General features: G+C 38.9%; 1 long non-coding RNA gene across 1 annotated transcript in view; it reads left to right on the forward strand.

Moving 5' to 3' along the window:
- Nucleotides 1-18,038, forward strand: part of LOC123370360 — a 50,144-nt gene that overhangs the window by 4,691 nt on the left and 27,415 nt on the right. Inside the window, exon 2 of the long non-coding RNA XR_006579383.1 lies at nucleotides 16,682-16,789. This is a non-coding gene — a long non-coding RNA (uncharacterized LOC123370360). The remainder of the gene's footprint in view (nucleotides 1-16,681; nucleotides 16,790-18,038) is intronic.

Below are 18,038 nucleotides of genomic sequence, written 5' to 3' on the forward strand. Positions count from 1 at the left end.
GAACATTTCTCTTGTATGATTTAAAAAAAGAAAAGGTTTTAATGCATGGCTTCTGAAAAAATTAGTCTCCAATTATTTTATGCATCACTGTCGTCATTGGTAGATGTGCAATAAGACTGGTATAACATATGATGCTCATTAGCCTCTAAAATTGTATGTTTTGAAACAGCACCCTCATGTGAATTTAGCTGATTAGTGGTTACCCAAACTGACCACAGGATTCCAGTGTGTGTATGTATGTGGAGAGAGAGCGTTCACTTTGGAAAATGAAAGTAATATAGTCCTGTTTGATTCTGTTTAAAAATGTGTATATTTTTTAGTTTTAGTACTATTCTTGATCACCTATCAAGCCTGGTCAACTTTTATGGTTATAAATCTGCAGAGATTATACTGAATATCTCTCTATGCTTTGTCCATTATATCAAGATAAAAAGCGTTTGTTTGCATCCGTATGCATCACACAGTTTCTATCTAATAGCATCAATCTGTGCATCACTGAGTGTTTCTTTTCCTGACCTTATTACTTTACTGAAATTAAGCTTGAAACAATCTGATGTCAGATACTGTATATCTACTTTTATTGCCAGCCTTGCTGAGCTCCTCCATATTGCTAGTGCTGCATCTCATTTTAGATAGGTTTAACCAGATATATATTCTCTAGTTTATTGAGAGACTGATAAATTGTCTTCCATGTTCTAAAATAGGAGGCTAGTCTTTCTCATACATTTCTGAGAACAAATGTAAATTCACATGTGCACAGCTGACCAAAATTCATAGTTCTTTTCTTGGCATCACAAATAAATCCAGCATAACACTAGAGATGAGTAAGGACAGTACAATGAAGTTGACTTTGGTTCAGCATTTCTGATTTAGTGTCAGCTTCAAATGTACTTGAAGAATCTGTAAAAGTTTGATTATTATGGTATATTCAAAAGAATTGGCTCAAACAACAAAGCTACACTAGAATGAATTGTAAGGATTCAATAAAATGCAAACTACCTTCAAACCAACGCAAGCTTTTTCCCTTCCACCCACCCCCATCTCCTTTCTCTCTTTCCATTATCATATAAACGTAGCAGTTTCCTGCAGAGTTCCACTGCAGTCAAATAAAATTCAATGATAAAAATCACTCAATAGCTCCATTAAAATGCAACTAAAATTATTCTTATATTAATCCCCTGGATGTGATCTATTTAGGAGCTGTCTGACATTTTGCATAGATTTTTTCCATATACAGAGCCTGATCCTGCTCTTTGAAAAATGGTCAAGGCTTACTGACATGAGTAGGGAAATTTTATCCCTTTATAGTTATTCTTAGATCTATTCCACAACCTTGATATACCAAATACTCTGATACTCATGTGAGCAGCTGGCTGGTGGGACACTGGTGAGCTGGGTGGGTGGATGGGGATGCTGACTCCATCGGCACCCAATCACAAATCCCAGATGTAGGGCTAGCTTCCAGTTTACCACAGTTAATCTGACAGCCCTACACAGTATTCTAGTCTAGCCTATTCGTGTTCCTATACAGTGCTCATCACCATGATATTTGAGTGCTTTCCAATGAGAAATAAACAGCTGTTCTATGTGGTTCCTTCTCTGTACCTAGAACAACACTAATTTGTTAAAGGGAGAGAGCCTTAACAAATACCACGAGACCGTCTGCAATTCGGAGTCAGAGGCCTGGGAGCTGTCAGTGTACGGTGTCCCCCATTGTATACTCATTGCACACAGCCACATCAATTAGCTGCAACGCTGGGAACTGAGGAAGGGCCTGGCTTTTACTAGAGAGCAGGAGTACATTTGTTTAAAAAGATGGCCATTGCTCATTTGTGCAGCCCAGGATCGTATTACCTCTAAGATCCACCTGCCCTTCTCCTCAAACATGCCTCCTTTTCATGGTACTTTCATGGTTGTCAAGCCAGGAAGTGTAAGGTCAGGGGAGGTGTGAGTACATGCTGAGTGAGCCTGTGTTTGATGTGGAATTTGCTATCCATGCCTGCTGAGGCAGCTTAAGCACCTGCTCTGGAGGCCAATTCCTGTATTTAGCCACTTAAGCACTGCTTGACCCTGTGCAGGATCAGTCTCATAACGGTATGTACTGCAAAATAAGGAAGGGGGAGCCAACCAAACCAAATGGTTTTGACAGCTTCACTCGTTTGCGAAAAACCCTTTGCCTTAAACACCTAATTCTTCACTCTATTCCCAAGAGGAAAGTATAGTAGAATGGGAAAAAAAGGTGTTTAAAATAAACAAAACATACTTATTCATACAAAATAATGCCATCGCTGAAATACTGTGCTCTTTGTCAGCAAAATACATGCCTCAAACTGTAAATTCACTGTTTAAAGTGCCAGCAAGATGTCCCTACAAACATGTTTTTTTTTCATATTTACCTTCACTGAGGTTTTGCTTTCCTCTACCTGAAGGAAAAAGTTTCCTTTTCTTGTCCTTGAAAAACTAATGGCAGGAGGGGGGCGGGGGGAGAGAGAGAGAGAGAGAAAATGTAACAAAGTTACTATTAGAGAAGATGGAGTGTGTTTGCTTCAAGGGACAGCTGGATTCTGTCTGGTGTAGAAATTTTCTTCTGTCCTGCTATTTTGCTCTTCCTGGTGCCTGAGCAAAATAATGATGATTAGTACAACTTTAAAGAGTTAAGTCACCATGCAAAGTCTGTTTATGGTCATGTGGTCAGTCCTTCTTAGGCTGAAGGGCTGGTCTCAAATGTGAATATTTATCTGCTTGTTTACCTTAGGAATGTGTAGATGCAAAAGGAAGGACTTTGGGCGTTGGAAGATAGTGGCTGCAGTGTATGATGACCGTTTTATGTGCTCGAAAAATCTTACAAAAAAATCTTGAACTCTCTGTGGATAATTATTTTAATTTAGTTATACATAATAAATGATAATATGACATCCTTTCAACATCAGTATGGAATACAGATTTCTGTTTACAAAAGAAGGCAAATGTTATTCAGTTCAGCATGTCCAAACAATTACTAAATTATGAAATTTGACTATGGACAGTATTGTGTTAGATTTGCCTCATGCCTATTTTATGTCTCATGAAATATTTCTGATTATAGAAGTATTTATGTTTAAATAGATATATGTACAACTAAGAGAAGATGGAGTAATAGTAAGAAAATATTTTAGACTTTAAATGTAATAATGTCTTTAAAGCACATTCAGTGTTTTATTCCTGTAATTTTGGCTACATTATCTTAATCTTATCTCATTGAAGTGAGAGCAGTATTGCAGGAACTGAGACCCAAATCTCAAAGAATTAATCAGTTACTAATTAACATGGTGCATCATTAGTGGTTGTGAAATAGAACACAGCATATTCATCACTGTAAAAAGCTTGATTAAATTTATAATGTAATATTAGGTATTTGGCTATTTCTATCATACTGTTATGGTTCTTTGCTGTGCTGACTGCAAAATATAATAACTTCTAAGCAGTGTGTAAAACAAAGTGCTCAATTCACTTTATTAAAATATCCAATAATAATTGATTTAAAGGCAATAAAATGTGTTCATTAGAGGGTTTATATTCAAGAAATATTGAAAGTATACCTAAAACTGTCACTTTTATTGTGAATGAACAGGATAATATAATTTGAAAAGAGTATGATCATACTAAAGATTTGTCCTGCAGCATTATCTGATAGCTCGTAAAGTGCTGAAATTTAATATGATGCTTTCAGTCAGTTTAATTGAAATTTAATTGCCACTTTGGGCAGAAGGTTTAGATCTGATCAATAAAATATTAAAGATTTTGTGCTTTCGCTTGGAACAGTTTCTTCGCTGATGCATCAAGTGTACCCTATGTTTTAGGAAATATTTGTTTGTTATAGTTCATACCTTGCTCAATATCACTTTCTAATCTGAATGTTTTAATGTGCTTCACAGATAAATAGTAGAAATAATAAAGCAATAGTTGATCCATCTAATTACAATAAGATGAAAGAAATAACGGTCACCTTCAGAGTCATGAGAAAGGCATTAATGTAAAAGAGCTATAAATATTTTGAAATGTCAAACCTCAGAAAGACAGAGTCCAACGTGAGCCTAGCTGTAAATCAGGCACAAAGAAGGACCTTGGAAAAAAAGATGGTTCTTTGGTATTTTAGAAATAATTACTAATACAAAAAGGGTAATGATGAACCTATAAATTACATTAAAAAGGGCCATTAGAGGAGGATTAGTTTATAAAGCTGAGATGGTTCCTGAAAATTGTCCTGCTAGTTATTTCTACTTTTCATTTCATATTATTCATGAACCCCAAAATTATCTGATTAACGATAAACTAATTGATTGCTACTTTGCAATTCAAATACTATGGCCAAGTCTGATATCTCTGTAATCCATACAGCATCTTCATTTTCTTTCTTTTGGTGATGGTGTCAGGAGAATTATTTTAACTTGTTCTACATAATCCTAGAGGGGAAACTTCAATCCAAGCAGTGCCTAGGCTAAAATCTTATGTGCAGTTTGCTCAGACTGAGGGATGCTGGGTGTCAACATCCAAAGTGAGCCTTCCCATTCCCTTCTTAAACACTTAATCCTTTTCCCAACTAACCACTATCACATGACCTTGATGAGAGCAGACACATTTGGATGTGCTTGAAAGGCCACTCCTGTAATTATCAAGTTGTCTGCAGTAATGCAGTTGATCTACAAACAAGCAAACTGCCATACCACAAAGCTTGTTATTAAGGTCTTGGATTTTCTGTACTGGATCATACCACCCTGTTATCAGATCACTGGGCTACAATTCATGAGAATTTTTATTCTTTGAAATGAGACAATGCTTCTAGCAGCAATGCATGAGCTCTGCTCTACACTGCCAGGATCAGAGCGAGAAGGAGGGGGAAGATTTGGGAAACAGGCTGTCTACAGGAATAACTGTATCAAAGCAGCATAAGCATAAGTTTCAGTGCAAGTTGTTTATTATTTGAGTGGCAGTAGCTCTGACTCTGTAGTTTTTTATGTGGTATGGTAGGGGCCTGCATAGGGCAGGGGACAGCCATCAACAGCATGGCAAATTTGTGATCTCTTTTACCACTGCAGGATGATGTGCACAGGCATGAACACAATAGAATTATTTGTATGGCCTAAAATCGATGGTGTATCAGAGCCATTTCCTATGGATCACTAGACAGTGTGAAAAAGTATGGCCATTCTTACTGCCTTTTCCATTCAGTACTGCCAGTTAGCCAGCCCAAAAGGATTGATGATGTGACCCACTGAACATTGCACAGCTGATGTGGTCTCTTTTCCCCTTAATGAGGCCCTTAAACTTATACCCACTTACCAAACACATGTGCATGCATGAATGCCCCACCCCCTGCAAGTTACACATCTCTCTGAATATGGCTCAATGAGTAATGGATTCTAGTATGGTAGAAGACAGGAGTGTAACAATGAAAATAGCTGACAGCAGGGATAAGTTTAGTCCCCCTCTTGAATTTTACAGATTCTTAAGTATTTTAGCTTTCTTACACCCTTCAGGTTTCTCAGGGTGTGTTCTACCAATTCAGACATGCTTATGCAGCTGACTTGTTGATACGTGGGTGTAAGTAGGCTTAGGGGGGTTCAACATTGACCATTTTATACCTCCTTACTTGCCCAGGGTCTTAATTAAGTTATTTCTGTTTTAGTGGGGGGAGGGGGAAGGGGCATAGGCAATCATGTATTTAAAATATACAGGTAGATATACATGTTTTTCAGGCTCTCAGGTATCAGAGGGAGGAAGGAATAGGTGTAGTATCATATTTAAAACATAGCTCCCATGGGGACAAATCTTTGTTTCATTTAAAAATAAAAAGCAAAAGAAATAATTTTAAATTTTGTACAATATGTGGAACATATAGAGCTGAAAGCTTATATTGGTGTTAAGGTTCAGCAAATGAAGAGATGAACTGAGTATCTGTTCATTACCCAGCTAGAATTAAGATTGCCAGCTGTCCCATCTTTATCTACTGTTTACAGGAACTTGTAACCTTTTGTAAAGTAGATGAGAACACAAGATCTCCGCTAAGTTGCAAATGGCATCCAGTTTGACAAAAGGTTGACTTGAAATCATAGCAGAACAAAATAACAAAACAAAATCCAAAACCAACCTACCAGACAAGTAGCCAAATATTTGACTAAACAAGGAACCAGGTAAAAACAAGTAATCCCCCTACCCAAATATGACTTCAGGCCAATGGTTCAAAAATCACTGCCTTTGGTGCATAGCTCTTGCTCTTGTTGGGGGTATGACTCTTGAGTGATGTGGTTTGATGGATAGAGTTTGTAACTAGGGAGCCAAGCCAATTTCTTGGTTCTGTCTGCGACTTGTATGGCTTTGGGGAAGTCACCTTCCCTGTGTTTCTTTCTCCATTTGTAAAATGGGGAGCTAAGGTCTCATTACTTACCTACCTCATGGGAGTATTGTGAGATTTCAGTGCTTAACATTTGTACAGCACTTTGAAAATGTTAAGTGCAGGGTAGTGGTATTCTCTGGTCAGGTTTAGGCTGGGGGCTTCAGTTTTTAATACTGTAGTCCATTCCTCCAGTTTCCCAACTTCTTTTTTGAGTTTCTGGGCGTTAAAGATGAAGGGCATTATTGTGGGAGTGTTACTTGTGCAGCTCACTCCTCTTTTCCAGGGCTAATCAATCCTGTTCTCTGCCTGAAGAATACTGGAGAGAGGGAAGGGAGGGAGTGAAGCACTAATTACAGGTGGTACAGAAGTGGACAAGAGTGTGGGTAGAGTGAGTGGAAGGAAGCTGATTTCAAAAAAGAAATCTCCATTTCTCTCAGCAGCAAGGAGATACAATCTTCTTTTCCATATCTCAGGATGGGAGGGAAGATACATCCCCCCTCCCAGTAGTTGGGGGGCTGGTAGTATACAAGGAGATCAGAAATATAAAAGGTTTTTATGAATGTAGGAAGTCGATCCACAAGACCTGAAATCTTTTGTTTCATCACACTCCTAGGACCTGAGGCATAGACATGCTAATTTGGCTCTGGCATGTCCAGCACACCTATACACCAAAATGTAGCCACCCATGTGGTTTAATGGCAGACTATTATGCGGCAGTGTAGGGGAGGTGGTTTTGGGTTCAAGTTTTCCATTTCTCCCAGGGTCACCTGGGGCTGGTAGTTCTGTGGAAGCAACATGTTTAGCCCCTGGAGGAGACAGTTTGCCTTTGAGCCACTCATTCTTGTCCTTGGTGTGGTACTGATGAGCTCTGAAAGGAATTGAGTCCAGTCCTTTTTAGACACTGGGTCTCCATAATGTAGAGCTTGAAGGAGCATGGATGATCTTGGGAGACAATATATTCCATTCTAGATACGTTTAAATGCATGATCCTATTTGGTTTTTCAAACAGTCAACTTCTTTAATAGCCTACCTAGGCTGAGAGCTTACTAACAAGGCTCTGGCCTGCTATCTTTTGATCCCTGATCCCTTTAAGATCCCTTGACAAGTGGGTGGAGCTAACTCCAGGCGAACAGGATTTTAAAAAGCCAGGTCCTAAGCAACCAGAGGAGCTAGAAAACAGGGAGTTTGATGAGGGAGTTCAGAGATTGAGCATGAGAAGCAGATACTCTAAACTTAGGTCAGTAACCCCCACACCCCAAACAAAGAACAAACAAACAAAAAAACCCTGCAAGAGTAAAAATAATGCAGGCAGAAGTCCAGCAGCTGAGTGGGGACTATCCAGTTTATTGCACTGAATGCAGCATGTATGACTATCTGCCTTGGGGGCATGTGGTGTATGCATACATTCAGTGCAAGCAACTTTTGGCCCTCAGAGACCTAGTATAGGCTCTTGAGACTAGAGTGGCTGAACTAGAGGAGCTAAAGGAGCCAGAGATGTACATAGAGGAGACTTTCAGAGACACAGTAGAGCAGCCCTGCCTCCAGTCTGACAGTCTGATGAGAAGGATGAAGGTCTTGGGGAAGAAGAACATCAAGACTGAGTGGAGGGAAATGATCCCATAGTTGGGATCCTCCTTCCAGATGATGTCATGGTATGCTTTTGCACTGAGTATACCCTCTGGGGGAAGGGACCTAGTTACCAGGAAGAGACAAGTAATAGTAAAGGGGGATTCAATTACTGGAAATATAGATAGATAGATGGGTTTGTGATGACTGGGAGAACTGCAAGGTGAATTACTTGCTGGGTGTGAATGTTGTGGACCTCTTGAGATGTCTAGATAGACTAATGTGCAGGACTAGGGAGGAGCCAGTGGTCATGATACATGTAGGTAACAATGACATAGTGAAAGGTAGGGAAGAGATCCTGAAGGCCAAATTTAGGCTGCTAGGTTGAGATTAAAGTCTAGGACCTCCATGGTCGTATTCTCTGAAATGCTTCCAGTTCTACAAGCATGGTCTGGACTGAAGAGAAATAGTCAAATGAAAAAGAGTCACATACAATTACATCACATGAAGGCAGACAACTAAATATTGTCAAATTTTATATGTGCTTGTATATATAATGCTAGAAATGTAAATATTAAGATGGGTGAACTTGAGTGCTTCATATAAATAAGGATATTGATATAATAGGCATCACAGAAACTTGGTGGACTGATGATAATCAATGGGACATGATAATACTAGGGTACAAAATATATAGGAATGTCAGAGTAGGTCGAATTGGTGGGTATGTGGCACTATACATGAAAGAATATAGTAAAAAACCTTAAATGAATCAAACTGCACCATAAACTCTCTATGTAGAGCAGTAGGAATATACTACCGACCACCTGACCAGAGGGTGATGGTGACTGTGAAATGCTCAGAGATATTAAAGAGGCTACAAATAGAGAGAACCTAATAATAACGGAGGATTTCAATATCCCATATTTGACTAGGTAGATGTCACCACAGGATGGGCTGCAAAGATAAAATTTCTAGATATCCTTAATGACTGCCTCTTGGAGCAGCTAATCTTGGAACCCATAAAGGGACAGGCAATCTTTGATTTAGTCGTAAGTGATAAACAGGATCTGGTCCAAGAGGTGAATATAGCTGAACTGCTCGGTACTAATGACCATAATGCAGTGGTGGGCAACCTGCGGCCCACGGGCAGCATGCGGCCCATCAGGGTAATCTGCTGGCGGGCCACGAGACAGTGTTTACATTAACCGTCCACAGACATGGCTGCCCACAGCTCTCAGTGGCTGTGGTTCGCCATTCCCAGCCAATGGGAGCTGTGGGAAGCAGTGGCCAGTACGTCCCTGTGGCCTGCGCCACTTCCTGCAGCTCCAATTGTCCGGGAACGGCAAACCACGGCCACTGGGAGCTGCAGGCAGCCATGTGGATGGTCAATGTAAACACTGTCTCATGGCCTGCCAGCGGATTACCCTGATGGGTGGTGTGCGGCCTGCAGGCCGCAGGTTGCCCACCAGTGCTATAATATAATTAAATTTAACATCCTTGTAGGGATGCACAAACCCACCACAGAGCATTTAACTTCAAGAAAGAGAACTATACAAAAATGAAGAAGCTAGTAAAAAAGAAATTAAAAGGAACAATCACAAGAGTGAAATGCCTGCAATCTGCATGGAAACTATTTAAAAACACCATCATAGAGGCTCAAAAAAGGTATGCCCCAAATAAAACGACAAACAGTATGAAGATCAAAAAACAATAAAAAATGCCACCATGGTTAAACAGCAGAGTAAAAATGGCAGCTAATGGCAAAATGTTATCCTTTTAAAAATTGGAAGTCAAATCCTAGTGAGGAAAATAGAAAGGAGCATTAACTCTGGCAAGCCTAGTGTAAATATATAATTAGGGAGGTCAAAAAAGAATTTGAAGAGCAACTAACAAAAGACACACAAACTAAGTCGCCATGGGTGGCGGGTATTGTAGACTGGGGGAGGCTGTGCCTTCCCAAACAGACTAGCATGGCCCCGCCCATGCTCTGCCCCCAGGCCAGGCTCCCTCCTGCAGTTCCCAGTGCTCAGCTCAGGCTGCCTGGGGCTGGATGGCCTGGCTCCCACTGGGACTTGGGGTGGCTGTTGCTGTGCTGCCTGCTTGGTGCTTGGACTGCGGTGCTCGGCCACCTGGAGCACCGGGGCTGGGGGCACTGTGGCCACACCACCTGGCAATAGAGCTGGGGGCTGGAGTGGTGGGTTCTCTGGTATCCTGGGGGGGGGGGGGCAAAAGGGGAAAGGGAGGAGTGGGGCCTCGGGGGCTAGTCTACCCCAATGGCTGGGTCACCTGCTGCCCAAGTAAGACACACAAGAAATGTTTTAAAAGTATACCAGAAGCAGGAAGCCTGCCAAAGAGTTAGTGGGGCCACTGGAAAATCAAGATGCTAAAGGAACACCCAAGGAAGATAAGGCCATTGCGGAGAAGCTAAATAAATAGTTTTCATTGGTCTTCACTGCAGAGGATGTGAGGGAGATTCCCACACCTGAGCCATTTTTTTTAGGTGACAAATCTGAGGAACTGTCCCAGATTGAGGTGTCAATAGAACAGGTTGTGGAACTAAAATATGAAATTACATAGCTACCAGCTGTGGTGTGTAACCTATTGCTTAAATCAGCCTCTGTACCAGATGACTGGAGGATAGCTAATGTAATACTAGTTCTTAAAAAAAAAAAAAAAAGGCTTGAGAGGTGACATTGGCAAACACAGGCTGGTACACCAAACTTCAGTACCAGGCAAATTGGTTGAAACTATAGCAAAGGACAGAATGATCAGACTCACAGATGAACATGATATGTTGGGGAAGAGTCAATGTGGCTTTTGTAAAAGGAAATCGTACCTCACCACTCTATTAGAATTCTTTAGTGGTGTCAGCAAGCAAGCTGATATAGTGTACTTTGACTTTCAGAAAGCCTTTGACAAGGTCGTTCACCAAAGGTTCTTAAGTAAAGTAAGCAGTCATGACATAAAAGAGAAGATCCTCTCATGGATCAGTAAATAGTTAAAAAATATGAAACAAAGCTTAGGAATAATTGGTCAGTTTTCATAATGGAAAGTAGTAAATAGCAGGTTCGCCTCAAGGATCCATATTGGGCCCAGTGCTGTTCATAAATGATCCAGAAAAAGGGCTTAAAAATGAGGTGGCAAAGTTTGCAGACAATAGAAAATTACTCAAGATAGTTAAGTTCAAAGCTGAGAGCAAAGAGTTACAAAAGGATCTCACAAAACTGGGTTACTGCGCAGCAAAATGGCAGATGAAATGTAGTGTTGATAAGTGCAAAGTAATGCACATTGGAAAACATAATCCCAACTATTCATATGAAATGATGGGTTCTAAATTAGCTGTTATGATTCAAAAAAGAGATCTTGGAGTCATCATGGATAGTTCTCTGAAAACATCCACTTAATGTGCAGTGGCAGTCAAAATAGCTAGTAGAATGTTAGGAACCAATGTTAGTGATAGATAATAAAACAGAAAATATCATAATGCCATTATATAAATCTGTTGTATGCCCAAACCTTGAATGCTGCATGCATTTCTGGTCACCCTATCTCAGAAAAATACATGGAATTGGTAAAGGTACAGAGAAAGCAACAAAAATGATTTAGGGTCTTGAACCGCTTTCATATGAGGAGAGATTAAAAAGACTGGGACTGGTCATTTAAAAAAAAGATAACTAAGGGGGGAATATGATAGAGGTCTCTAAAATCATGACTGGTGTAGAGAAAGTAAAAAGGCAAGTGTTATTTACCCCTTCACATAACACAAGAACTAGAGTTCACACAATTAAATTAATAGGCATGAGGTTTAAAATATACATAAGTAAATACTTCTTCATGCAATGCACAGTACCTATGGAACTCATGGCCAGGCGATATTGTGAAGGCCAAATGTATAATTAGGTTCAAAAGAGAATTAGATAAGTTCCTGGAGGATTGGTCCACCATTGGCTATTAGCCATGATTATCAGCGACACAGCCCCATGCTCTGGATGTCCTAAACTTCTAACTACCAGAAGCTAGGACTGGTTGATAGGATGGAGCAATCAATGATTGTCCTTTTCTGTTCATTCCCTCTAAATCATCTGGCACTGCCTACTGTCAGAAGACAGGATACTGGGCTAGATGAACTGTTGGTCTGACCCAGTATGGCCATTTTTATGTTCTTATAAATCAGTTTCCTATGATATTTTTCTCTATCTTGTGCCCAAATTTGAGAGAATCACACTTTTTTTTATCTTCCATAAGGATTTATAGAGGCAGTCAAGTTGCAAAATCAAAATCAAAATCTGGATTTCAGACTTCCAAGAGTTCAGCAATGCTTTGATCTGGGGTTTGGTTTGGACCTTTAAAGATAAGAGCTGCTTCCCAAATTTTGATCCAGTTCAGGATTTAGATTTCAAACATTTCCCAAATTTGGGAGGTTTAGAGATAAGGTTTTGTTTCAGGCCCATCTCTAATAAGGATATTGTTTCAGTCTGAGCTTGTTTCTAGCATTTCATCATCTTGAATCAGAAACTGTAATGTACTTAAACCTTGTCCTCTGATTACAGTGTTTTTGTGTACATTCAAATAAGTAGCATTGTATTTTAGGTTGACAAAAGACATTCTTTAATTTGTTCTTTAACTTGCTCTCATCCCTTCTCCAAGTGTGCATTTTTTCAACAGGAAAGCACCAAAATTGGTGTCACCTTCCCTCTTCGCTTACAGGATCAAAATGGTTGTACCAAAGAGTCTTGTATTTTTCCCTCTTTTAATTTATTACAACCACATATTCTAGTGGAAGTTAAGGTGGGAGGAGGGGGAAGATGCTCAGCTGGTAGACAGCACCTCTACCTTGCAGAAGATTCATTCCACTGCACATTTTGAATCTGCTGACAAGAAACTTGCAGCACAAGTAATCAGAGCCTTTACAAGATTGATTTTTGTCCCCTGCTGGCATATGGCATATAGGGGAAAAAGGCTCACATCTCTCAAAGTAATCTTAACTATTTAGAAGCCATTATTGCAGGATTACAAATCATCTGAATACCTTTCCTGTGTAACTTAGTTATTTATTAGCAAGCCCAGCAAGTTAGTCAGGTACCATTGTATACTGTAGGTCCAATCCTTCAGCCCTTGCTCAGTGGGAGTTTTACCTGAGTAATGGCTGCTAGATCAATCCCTGTATTTGCAAAGTTTACTAGACCTATTTTGATCTATAAACAAATCTATGTAGTGTTAAATATCCTTTTAATTATTGAGAAGTCCTAACAAAGTATAATTGCAGCTCACTTTTTCAAATGGATTCAATCCAAGATGTAGATATAGTCTGTCCTAGGTTGGTAAAAAATGCTTAAAGTCAACTTGTCATATGGACTAAATTAAATCTATTACCTATACAGCTCTGGAAAAGAAGATGTAGAGGAAAAAATGGAGAAGCATGAGATTTATCTGATGTTTGGTTGATGTATGGGTATATAAAATCTTAAGTAATACAGATAATGTCACACAATATTGTAACATATATTTTCAGTTGAACATTATAAAACAATAAGGCATAAATGGAAATTAAAGGAAAAATCTGAATGGTTGTCAGAGAACACTTTTTCATTCAGAGAATCATAAACATATGGAATGGTGTGTCAGGCAAAGTTTCTGAGATAAGAAGAGTGGAATAATTAAAAAATAGATTTATATCTTGAGGAATAAAGTACAGACAATGGGAAAGAGCTTGAAGTCAAATAATTTTTAACCCTCACCAAAAAAATTCTCATGAAAATCATATTTTGCAGCTAATTTTCTGAAGTTTGCCTTCTATTCTTTGATTACTAATTATATATAAACATATGTGTGTCATACATATACATACAGAACTATACTATACTTCTAATACATTTCAGTATATCTTAACACAGAGATTGGGTGTGCTATTTTTATGGTTATATCACTATTGCTATAAATTAATGGTTGATGTGAAGATATTGGGTGTTTAAATTCTATTAGAAAACATGGAACTCAAAGGCACTCTGATATCATGGTGATGTGTGCAATATAAAAACCAATATAGACAAATAGATAAAAAGGCAGCTCCCAAGGCAAATAAAAGCAGTAAACATAATTTCATTTGTGCAACCAGTAATTAAAGACAGAGATGAAAAATGCAAAGCAGAAGATTTTAAAGTCTCTTAAACCTTAGTCTTTTTACAGAGATTTGGGTAAGAAGATACAGTTTAGTACATCTATAATCCAAGTCTCAACAATGATACTGGACTCTCAGATTCCTATTTCCTCATAAACTCCCCATTGATATACACATAATGCTGTCAAAAATAATGTAGTCAACTCATATTTAACTAAGACTCTGAAGAGCAATGAAAAGGCATGCATATGACAAAATTGGTGGGAAGAAGAGGAGAGGCCAGCCCAAATATCTTACTGACATACCCCTACAGCGGGGCACATTCATAGCCCTGGACCATTCCTCTCAATGCATTCTCTTACCTGCTAGCCTCACTTGTGTCCTGTCTGGCTAGAGCATAGTTTGCTAAAACCTGTTTTGCTACCTCAATCAGACAATGGGAGAGCAGTAAGCCCACACTTATATAAATCCAACAAAAAGGACATACAGTTCTGAGTTTCATCTGCATATTGGTGACACGGCAGACAGAAGCATCTCACTGGCTCTGGTAGTAGTGGTACATACACACTAAGCATGAGGAGAACAAAGATGGAACATAGTGGTTTCTTGTTGAGGAGCAGCAAATACTCCTTTTGTACTTTTTGGAGAAGAAGAAACAAAAACACGGAAGGGGTGCCCCTGTCTACTCTGTTAAGTTACTTCAGGGCAAGTGAACAAAACCTTGTGGTCAGTGGTATGAGAGGTAGATTTAAGAAATGCAGCTTGAATACTGTATCTGTTGACAAGAGATCATCCACCATAGATGATAATGCTAAAACTGTAGCCAAACCAGCCATGTCTAAAAACCAGAATGGAAGGATAATCTATATTATGAAAATGTGACCAGACTTATTTCAACATCATCTTCTCAATTACCACACCCTCAAACAGGAAGGCAGATCTCTCATCACTTCTTTTTACAAGCAGTGGAGGGCCATGGTCTAACTTCCAAACAGTTTCCTATACCATTAAGATTTCATTGGGCAAAAATGATGTATAGAAGGCAGGACAGTTAAAACCTCCTGTCTTGACTCAGCTCCACTTAATCATTTCAGATTCAAGCAATTCTTTAAAGAAAATGGATTGTAAATGCCTTGCAGGAACACTGAAACCAAGTTAAGACAAGTCAATTCACTAGACTGCCCGCCATCTAAACAATTCTGTTGGACAAGATTTTTTTGATGCCTTGGCAAATAATGGCTTCTTCACCTCTCTCTCTGTCATTGGGGGAAAGGTTAAAAATTCTCAATGCAGCAATCTGAGTTTTTGAGGTCTGTATTATTGGAACTCCAGCTTTCTCTCCTGCCACTTCTTAAGTCACAGGGCATCTGTAAACCACATATATAACCTGTGAGAATAATGTGAAGGGAGGAGATGTTACCAAAAGAGAACTCTTCAGGGCTATTTATCAGCAGAATCAAAGAGGTGAATGATTTTCCTTTTGTATCATGTAAGGAAAAACCTCTTTCTAGCATCTCAACCAGATTTAGACTCAGAAATCAAAGCATTTGAAAAAAAAATCCTATTTCACCATGCATTGACTAGTCATATAAGGTAATTTTTTCAAAATTGCCTGAACACTTAGGGCCAGCTTTTCAAAAAAAAAAAAAAAAAAAGGAGGCTCCTACAGAGGCAGATAGATGTGTAATGGGGTTCTCAAAAGCACCTGAAGTCCTGTTGATTTTAATGTGAGTTAGGGGGCTATCTTAGACACCAGGGGCCTATTAACATCTTTAGTCTCCTACATACCATTAAAAATCTGGCCCTGAGTGCCTAAATTACTTTTGAAAATGGGATTTAGGCTCTTGGTCACTTAGGCATTTTTGAAATGTTATCCATAATCAATATTTGAAATACTCAGTGGCCCTTTTATTGCATTCTCTCAATGGGGAAAAAAGTTAGCATAATTGCCAAATTTATTTTGCTCCATGAACCTGCCACTTGCCACCTGCCTGACGCAATGGATTCCTTTAATTAATAATAATAATAATAATAATAATAATGAAAAAGTCCAAGAGTATCAGCTTAATGGTGAGAAGTAACATTAAAAACAGGGCAAATGGTTTTAAATTGAGGATGTTCCAATAATAACACTAGTACTACTGTGTGTGGGGAAGAGACAAAAGTGATTCCTGACATTCAGTAGTAACCTCTGTTGTCAAATAAATAATGACACTGATACATGTGAAAGAGACCCCATCCAATGCTTGGCCTAGGCTTTACTTCTCCACCTTTAAAAGAAAAAAAATAAGAGAAGATCCTCAATGCTTCATCAGGAATGATAGAGAACTTTCAATTAAAAAAATGGGGAGGACATGTAGTCTATTATATTGAACAAAGAACTAGAAATAAGAATGATTACTGGCTTAAATCATGACTGAGCCAGAAACTCACTATTTGAACTCAGGGCAAGTCTACGCTACAGGGTTAAGTTGACCTAAGATATACAGCTCCAGCTATGTGAATAATGTATCTGGAGTCGACATAACATAGGTTGACTCATTGTGGTGTCTACCCGACCCACTGTGTTGGGTCAATGGGAGAAACTCTCCTGTCGACTTACCTTATGCTTCTTGTTCCAGTGGAGTACTGGAGCTGATGGGAGAGCGATCTGCAATCGATTTAGCAAGTCTTCACTAGGTCCGCTAAATCGACATTTGGTGGATCCACCGCTGCAGCGTCGATCCACAGTAAGTGTAGACATGCCCTGATACCTCAGTAAACCTCAAATATAAAAACTGCATTTGAGCTGTGCTTTCCTGGGAAACTAAACTGCCAACAACAGACCTCTCTAGTTTTGCTTATTACATTGATTTTCATAATAAACATTCTAAGATTGTACCCAAATGCATTCATTATTAGTTTTAATTATTAAAAGAATTATTTATGTCTTGAAGGATGGGATGGCTCATAGGAATGCTAATATGGCATAAAACCTGTGGAGACAGAGCCTCTATATTGCAACTGCCAGTTTCAAGCTAATATATGTCTATCCTCCTGTTACTGAAAGTTATACTCTCTGTTTAGAGGCCTATGCAAAATATTTTGGTGTCTTATTCCAGTTCCTAGTGTGTAGTGTTGGAGTCCACAGAACAAAATAGCAACACAATTGACTCTAATTCGCACACTCAATGGCCATTAAATCTCCAGTGCTATCAATCTGGCATCTTTCAAGAGGTATTATTTAAAATAATTCAGTAGTACTGCTGATTTTTGATCCATGCAGAAGTGGAAATCAATAGGCACCAAAGCATGTTTTCAGAATTGGGTCTTTTGTTGGCACTAAGAAATATAGCAATACGCTGGGTCAAAAGACAGCATTCAACAATGATGGAATGGGAAAAAAAAGGACTGAATGCCTGCATATATCCAGAAGAATAGCATATAGATGGAAAGGTTGTTTAAAGAATTCTACTATTTTCATGTCACCTAGAAATTTCCCACAAACATACAATATTTTATTATGTTGTTTAACATGTATAAATAACCACTAATTTTGAATAGATATAGATAGATAGAGATAGATAGGTATATCCAAGATTTTCAAAAATAGCTAGTGATTTTGGCTAACAAGGGAGAAAAAAAGTTTAATGATGTCCACAAATATTTTAATGGGTCTTGGCCACTGCCCAGCAACTCAGACAGGTGGCTGAAGGCTTGGGTGAATGGCATCTGTGACCCATTGTCTAGTACAATTAAAACGTAGAAGAACTCTGACATGAATGGGATTTAGTCACAATATGTAGATCTGTTGAAGAAGAAAGTAGAATTATATTTATCCCTAATATGCAAAGAGAGCTGTTTGTGCCAAACAACATGAGTATTTGAACAAGATACATTCAGATGTTGACGCATATGAATTACTTTGTATATATTGCTTGATAGCATACCATTGCGCAGAGTTGTTAGCATCACTCTAGGCATGTTATGGATTTACTG

Source organism: Mauremys mutica, chromosome 4 (assembly GCF_020497125.1).
Source record: "Mauremys mutica isolate MM-2020 ecotype Southern chromosome 4, ASM2049712v1, whole genome shotgun sequence".
In the NCBI taxonomy this organism is placed as follows: Eukaryota; Metazoa; Chordata; order Testudines; family Geoemydidae; genus Mauremys; species Mauremys mutica.